We start from the raw sequence: 8,192 nt of genomic DNA, 5'->3' as shown, positions 1-8,192 counted from the left end.
CTCTCTCTCTCTCTCTCTCTCTCTCTCACACACACACACACACACACACACACACACATGGGCGGGGGGCTAACTGTCATCTCTCCTACCAGGACTCTCTTTGAGAAACTCCTCCTCTGACCCCTCGCTCCAGATGGCTGAAGGCCAAACCTGTCTGTGCTGCTGGACTCCACCTGCTAGGCAGCTGTTCACACAGTTCCAATATGAAATCACAATCTGGCTCATGGTGTCTCTTCTTCTAAGTATATAGGATGAAGCTCTGTAATCTCAAACTCTAAAATTCACTTATAATATTCTATGAAATAGCAAATTCAGACTGTATATAAGTTATATCTGAAACATAAAGAAGTAGCTATAGAAACACATAAATGTTGTATTTAAACTTATATCCCATCACCAAACCTATAAATATTCAAAAATTAAGTAAAAAACATTTAATGTACAATCTAAAACACTTCTGGACTCAAGTATTTCTGGTGAGTGAAACTTTACCCGAACCACTGGCCACTTAAGATGTACCTAAAATAGTACCCTCCTAACAACCTTGTCCTACAAACCCCCAACACAGTCTCTGCTCCACCCAAATTCCCTGGATGGGACACATCTCACTTGGAGACCTAACTTTCTCAACCATAAAATAGACCAGCTGCGTGTGCCGCCATAGGGTAAGCAACAGGTTATCTGGAACAACCTTAGGAGCCCAAGGAGACATACTGACTAAAAACCCAAGATGCTGATAAAGACAGAAACCTTGTCGTGCCTTCAGTCCAGGTCCTTCTTCATTTTTAGGGAACAAAATACACCTTATCAAGCCCAGTACATTAGAGGATGCCCTAGGGAATTTGGCAAATTCTAACACTTGGGACTTTGATGTATGGCTTTACATTTTTCAAATTCAAAAACTACTCTTAGGAAAACTATGGCCTGGACACACTGAATGTCTTGAGAAATTTCTAAAGCTGTAAAACTCCAGCTGTGTCTTATGAACAGATGCCGTCTTTCATTCAGAGTCATGGGACTCCACAGCCAACTCAGCTGGTCATCCCATGGGCAGTCTTAAATCTCCTCTATAAGAGGAAGGAATTGGAACAATTTTTTTCTCTGCACTGTTTTTGGCTTTCACATTCACACAGCATCTGGCTTCTGAAATGGGAGGGTGTTGAATTTCTATTCTGGTCAAGCATACTTTTAATTGTAAAGCCTGGGAGTTCCATACCTCATCATTAATCCCCCACCAAAACTACTCTCCCACAGTAGGGCTCAAGCCATTTAAACTCCATGGGATGTTTAAACAGTCTCATCATCACAGGCTAAAAGTGATGAGCTAGAGACAGAAGGCCACTCCTACAGCAGCTGCAAACTAAGCCACTCCAACTTGGTCTTTCCAAAGCTCTGAAGCTTTTACATGGAAAGACATTCTGCAACCGCCTGCAGGGAAACTACCAACACACCAAAGTTCTTTCTCCTAAACCCCAGACTCACTTTAGCGCACATTCAAAGCTAAAGAACTTAGGCTTAAGCCATGTAGTTTCCTTCACACATAAACTAACTTTGGGGTTTTTTTTTTGTTTTTTGTTTTTTTTGATAATCAATCCCAAAAGAGGAAGCAAGGAACACCAGAACACAATCCACTTTGAAGTCTCTTAGTCTCTTTAAAAATCCATTTGAGGGGGTGGTGGTGGTAGTAGTAGCAGGAGCTGCAATGATGAGCACCCAACTGCAGGCATTAATTCAAACTTGTAACTGTACACTAAAATGCAAAGAACTGTGTGTTCAGGAATTACCAACCACCGGCATGATTCCTTTTGTAAAAGACTATAAAGCACCACTCACAGGCTTCCTCTCACCCAAGTATTCCCTAAAGTCTCCAGAAATTTGCTGGTCTTTTTGTTTGGTTTGGTTGGGCAGTGTCTGTTTGGGGGGTTGGGGGAGGTAGGGGCAGGTGCGATGGTTTTGTTTTTTTGGTTTTATTTTGTTTTGAGGAGATGCAGCATAAATAATAAAAACCCAAAGACAGATATTGGGGTTCAACCTGAAGATCAGAAAAGCAAAGAAGATCAGAAAAGCAAAACAGCCAGCTACTACAGAGTTCTTACCTCTACACTGGATAAGCCTATTCTTGGTGTGACTGCAGACTGAGACCTTGAGCTCCTGTCTCCTGTCTTCTATTCCTCTCTAGTGCTAGGATTAAAGGCATGCACCTCTACTGCCCAGCCTCTATGGCCAACTAGTACGGCTGCTGGATTAAAGGTGTATGCCACCACTGCCTGGCCTGTATGGCTGACTGACTAGTATGGCTAGCTTTGCACTCTGATCTTCAGGCAAGCTTTATTTATTAAAACACAAATAAAATATGACTATAAGGGAAGTGTTTAAATTTTTATTTATTTATGTACATTTGTAGTCTTTTGTCTAAATGCATGCATAAAATACATGCAGGTGCTGAGGAGGCCAGCAGACTGAATCAGATGCACTGGAGCCAGAGTTACACCAGTTGCAGGCCACCCATCCAACATGAGCACTGAAAACTAGCTGAATTAGAGTGCCTTGGAAAGGCAGCAAGAGCAGCAAGGGTTGAGCCATCTCTCCAGTGCCTTGCTTTTTGTTTGCTTTTGTTTTGTGACAGTCTGACTATGTTGTTCAGGCTAAGCCCAAACTCCTCGACTCAAGCGATTCTCCTGCCTCAGCCTCCTTAGTAGATGAGACTACAGGCATGCATCGCTCTGTGTGTGTGTGTGTGTGTGTGTGTGTGTGTGTGTGTGTGTGTGCATACCTTTTAAAAGCCTTCACAGTAAGGAAGTCTAAATTGCAATTTATATTTTTTAACTTTTTAACTTCAAAAAGGGTCTGTCCAGATTTCTCAAGACATTAAGAAACCAAATAACTTTCCACGGATTAAAGTGAAGGTAAAAACAGGTGGTTCTGAATCCTAGACCAGTCAATCTCTGACGGTTTGGTTTTGTATTTTCAAGTCCAGTCTTCCTGTCTTTGTCTCTGGGTCTGGCTCTCTGGCGCGCCTCTCTCTCTCTCTCTCTCTCTCTCTCTCTCTCTCTCTCTCTCTCTCTCTCTCTCTCTCTCTGTGTGTCTCAAACACCTCAAACAGAAGCAGATATGAATGTTTGGTGCAATGTGACTCATAACACCCAAAAAGCAAAAGCAACCAAAATGTCCATCAAGGTATAAATGGATGAGCAATGTGTGTTATTATCCATCCTGTGGGCTGTTACTTAGCCACAAATGAAACAAAGTACAGATACACGCTACATTCAACATGGATGGATCTCAAAAACATAAAGAAGCCAAATATAAGGGACTAGAGAACACACAATTCTATCTCTATAATGTGATCATAAATGCTAACTCTGAAAGATAGCTGTTGCCAGAGCATGGGAGGAATCAATGATAAAGAAGTCAGAAGTGAGTCTGGAGAGATGGCTCAGGGGCTAAGAGCACTGGCTGTTCTTCCAGAGGACCCGGTTCAATTCCCAGCACCCACATGACAGCTAAAACTGTCTGTAACTCCAGTTTCTGGGGATCTGATACCTCTGATACCTTCACACCAATCCACATAAAATAAAGTTAAATAAATTATTTTTTAAAAAGTCAGAAGGAACTAGGCTAACAACTAGGGAATAACAAGGTTTCTTTCCAAAGCAATGAAAATATACTAAGACTGACTATGGTGGTAGTCACAGAACTCTGTGGATATTATACTGAAAACTATAATACAGGCAGGAAATCATATATCCAAGTTGCATATGTAGTTTTAAAACCTGGTCCCAGCAATTCTAACAGGCTATGCTTGACCTGCAAGGCCTTATTGTTCTAGTAATCTAGGGTAACTGTGGGCTTAGATAAATGGCTCTTCTCAGCCTTAAAGGGGAATGAGATAGACATACTTTAGTACCTACTACATTAGGTAGACATACTTCTTTAGTGATCACCAAGCTTTAGCAGAATCAAGCAGGAGTCTGACCTAAAGTAAAAAAGACAGGACACAAATGAAGACAGATGCCGGCTTTCATCTTGTTCTTAGTTATCTTGTGGGCCAATGTAAAGACTCAATACCTTTAAGAAAATACAGGTTCTGGGCTAAAAGCACTTGCTCTTCCAGAAGACCTGGGTTCAGTTCCCAACACCCACATCAAGCAACTCACTACTGATTATATAATTCCAGCTCCAAGGAATTCCTATGCCTCCTTCTGACCACTGCAGGCACCCAAACACACAGTTATCCACACATACACATAAATAAAATTTAAAAGCTTTTAGAAATTCAATTAGTGGTATCTGTTACAGTGTGGATCATAACTTAATTAAGAAGGTCAGAATAAACTCAAAGAAATGAGCTGAGCCTTCCTATTCCTCTTTACTCAGAGATAACCAAGGAAAGACAAAGTCCCTCCAACACAAGTCTCTGCTAGGCTCAGGCACAGCTGCAAGACAGCAGGTAAAGACCACAGAGTAGGTAGGGAGTCTTTCCATCTGTTCTCATCACCCAACAGTAAAGGTCTAAACAGCACTCTTAAGCTCTTAAGTATGAGGCTACCACAGGGCTGTTCCTGTGCAACTATCCTGCTGCCAGAGCTCCTAATGCTCTTCAGTCACAGAAGAGAAGCATGGCTGCAAAATGCAGACCGGGACAATGATGAGTTAGCAATTTTAAGTCAGGCTTGCTCTAGACCACGGTTTCTGATGTTCATAAAGAGCAACCCAACCAAGAAACATTAACTTCAGAAAGAAATAAGAAAAAAAAGGCCAACTGAAGTTAGATTAACTGCCATGTAGCACCAACACAGAAATAATAGCCAGACTCCTTGCATGCAAACATACATTAAGGCAAGCCAGATGAAAATGAAATGAAGTACTAGCCACAATGACTATTCCTTAAAATTTACAACATACCAAGTTATAACATAATGGAAATGTGCTGCTAATTTCCCTGCACTGCCATCCCATTTCCACTGCAACAGAAAACAGTTAAAGGGACAGTCATTTCTAAGGACACAACGGGGCCAGTAATAGCTTCCCATAACATACCTACCCTAGATGGTGGGCAGATGCAGTTGTTTCACTTTAAAAATCAGTCATATCAACCTGTGCTCTATAAGCCTGGTAAGTGAAGAGGAGCTTACAAAAGTGTAATTTAGCATACAATTCTGAGCCTTCTTTGGTTTGGAAACAAAAATGCCAATAAAAAATTATATCCCCTCTTTCCTTGTAAGACCATCATTTTCTTCACAAAACTAGGAGTCTAGAGAGGGAGACAAGCCCAGGTCTAGCTTCACCCTCACAGCCTATGTTCACCTGGAGAGCAAACTCCAATCTTCCTTCTAATTTAACCTATGGGAGAATGTAATCAAGGTAGAGAAATAAAGCACAGTAGACTGGAATATGGCTCAGTGACTAAAGATGCTTGCTGCCAAGTCACATGAACCTGATTTGATACCTAGAAGCCACATTGGAGGAAAACTAACTCCTCCCGGCTGTCCTCTGACCTCCATACACACACTGTGGCTCAGGCACCATGGTACAATGCCTTGGGACAGGAACCATGGTGCCAGTGCACATGCATGTACACATACACATAAACCAAACTAAAAAATGTAAAATTGGTTTAATTTTTGTTTTTAAATTGTATTGAGATTATAATTATGCAATTTCCCTCTTTCTTCTCCCTAAGCCTTCCCATGAATACTTCCCCTGCCCCATTGCTCTTTCAAATTCATGACCTCTTATTTATTGTTACATACAGACACATACTCTTAAATAAATACGACATGCTTGGTCTGTATGATGTTACTCGTATACAGATGTTCAGGGCTGATCATTTGGTATTGGATAACCAATACCAAACACTGTTTCTCCTGCTCTCAGGATTCCCTGGTTGTGTATAGGTCTTTGTCTAGAGTTAAGGCCTCTGAGCTTTTTTCCCATCCACATAAGCATATCTATGCATGTCATCCTTAAAATTGTTTAAATTTTTACAAAGCACAGGGGGGCTGGAGAGATGGCTCAGTGGGTTAAGAGCCCCTGCTGCTGTTCCAGAAGTCTTGGAGTTTGGTTCCCAGCAACCATGTGGCAACTATAGCAGTCTGTATTTCCAGGTCCAGAGGATCCAGTGCCCTCATCTGGTTTCCGGGAGCACTGTAAACATATGATGCACAGATATAAAATGAAGGTAAAACAACCATATGCATAAAGCAAAAGTAAATGAGACTTTAAAAAAAGCATAGGGATGGAGCCTTTGCTAAGGCCTGTCTTTTATTTTGGGGAAAGATAAATACTGTTAGTTGTTATGAGTTATTAGTGGTTCTCAACCTTCCTAATGCTGTGACCCTTTAATATAGTTTCTGTTGTGGTACCTCCCAACAATAAAATTTTTTCATTGCTACTTCATAGCTGCAATTTTGCTGTTATGAGTCATAATGTAAATATTCAGTATGCAATCCCTGTGTAAGGGTGATTCGACCACCAAAGGAGTTGCAACAGGTTGAGAACCACTAACTTAGGGAGTAAAAGACGTTTGCCGCCAAGCTTGACAAATTGAGTGGCATGCCTGGAACTCACGTGGTGGAAGGAGAGAGCAGACCCCTCCTCTGACCTGTGACATTATACATGTTATGACACAAAACGCCAGCGCCACATAAAACAGAGAAGTGAAATGGGTTTGGGAGTCTACCTGCTTCAGTCCTGGACCTACCACTTACTACCTGGTTTACCTTAGGAAAGCTGTTAAACTGTGTGCCTTGCTCACCTGGCTCTACTTCTTGGCTGGCTTACTGGCAGTGGTGAGAACAGATGTGCCTTGTTACCCCTAGAGAGGGAAGCTGCTCACTGTTTGCTATTGTGTCAAGTTCTCTTTTCCTTTATCTTGAAGAAGTGTTAGATTTTCTATTACTCTTTCTGTCCTAATTTAGAATAATGTGAAGTTTTTCTTTGGCCTATTAATATACTGGATAAGTTTTTTCCTGATAGTTTTTTTAAATGATTGAAACATTCTTGTATACCAAGATGAAGCTATCACTTATGTAATTATTGTATAATTTATGTAATTATTCTTCTAAACTGTTGAATCCTATTCGCAAAGGATTTGTCCGCCAGCTTGCTATAGACTTTGTGTCTATGTTCACAAGGGATTTTTTTGAACTGCAGCTGTCTGGTTTTGGACTATCTTTGTCGGGTTTTGGTATTCCAATATATCTGACTTCATAAAATTAAGGCCTCCTCTCCTCTGCTGTCTTCTTCCGTTACAGCAAAATGGAGGTAATTTTTCTTTGAATGTTTGTTAGAATTATTTAGGAGTTCTTTGGAGTCCTTTTTAAAATTACAGTACTTATCTACATGTTTGTGTGAGACAGAGAGTGCAAGCACCTGTGGAGGTCAGAAGACAAGGTGTGGGAATTGTTTCTCTCCTCTACCACGTGGATACCAGGTATGGAACTTAGGTTGTCAGGCTTGGTGGTGCGAGTCTTCACCTGCTGAGGTATCTCATCTACCCTGTCTTTAGAGTTTACACAATTCAAATTAAGGTGGTTTTTTTTTTAGTTGTAAGGTTGTTAAGCTATTCCCCATTTCATATTGAATAAATTGTAGCATTCTGTGCTGTTGGAATTGGCCCATTTCTTTTGGAAGGTGTCAAGTGTTTCTGGGTCAGATTATTTGTAGTATTCTCCTAGCCTTCTGGTGCCTATGGGGTCTGCAATGGTAGCCCATTTTGCTGATATTTTGTTTTTTTTCCTAGTATTGGCATGACTTCTCTTTTTTCCTTTGCCAGCCTTGCTGGTTTGTTATTTCCCTAATTTATTTTTTTTAATGAGACAGTTTTTCCTTGATGTCCTCCCAGCTTGTTTTTTTTTTCTTAAAGTGGGAACAAAGATTGGTGATTTAAAACTTTAAAATGGAAACTGTTCCCCCTAAATATTCTCTATCATGGGATGGTTTTCACTAGTTGCCAGTGTTATTTCCAAATACTCCATAAAGAGCAGGCATCTCAGATAGATGATTGACAGTTTTCTTTAGCATTTCATTAAGAAGTTGGTGACTTAACTGCAGGAAATAGTGCTTGTGTTATTTGAGGCTTAACTTCTAAGAAGCCACTTCGAAAATTTGGATTGTCAAATTAGAGCTAAATGTCCTTGTTGATTAAGACTTAAACCCTGTCTCGAAAAAAACCAAAAAAAAAAAAAAAA

The 8,192-nt window shown here is 40.6% G+C and overlaps 1 protein-coding gene across 3 annotated transcripts in view; it reads right to left on the bottom strand.

Moving 5' to 3' along the window:
• The window catches only part of Sms (spermine synthase), a 71,388-nt gene that overhangs the window by 47,303 nt on the left and 15,893 nt on the right, over positions 1-8,192 (bottom strand). Inside the window, exon 1 of one of the 3 annotated variants that reach the window (XM_026784867.1) lies at positions 3,930-3,948. The exons of the other annotated variants lie outside the window; for them this stretch is intronic. The gene's annotated coding sequence lies outside the window, so the exon portion shown is untranslated. Of the gene's footprint in view, positions 1-3,929; positions 3,949-8,192 lie in introns of those variants that run through there. 3 annotated transcript variants of the gene reach the window in all.

This window comes from Microtus ochrogaster, chromosome X (assembly GCF_000317375.1).
Source record: "Microtus ochrogaster isolate Prairie Vole_2 chromosome X, MicOch1.0, whole genome shotgun sequence".
Classification (NCBI taxonomy): domain Eukaryota; kingdom Metazoa; phylum Chordata; class Mammalia; order Rodentia; family Cricetidae; genus Microtus; species Microtus ochrogaster.
This window is presented reverse-complemented; position numbering and strand designations above follow the sequence as displayed.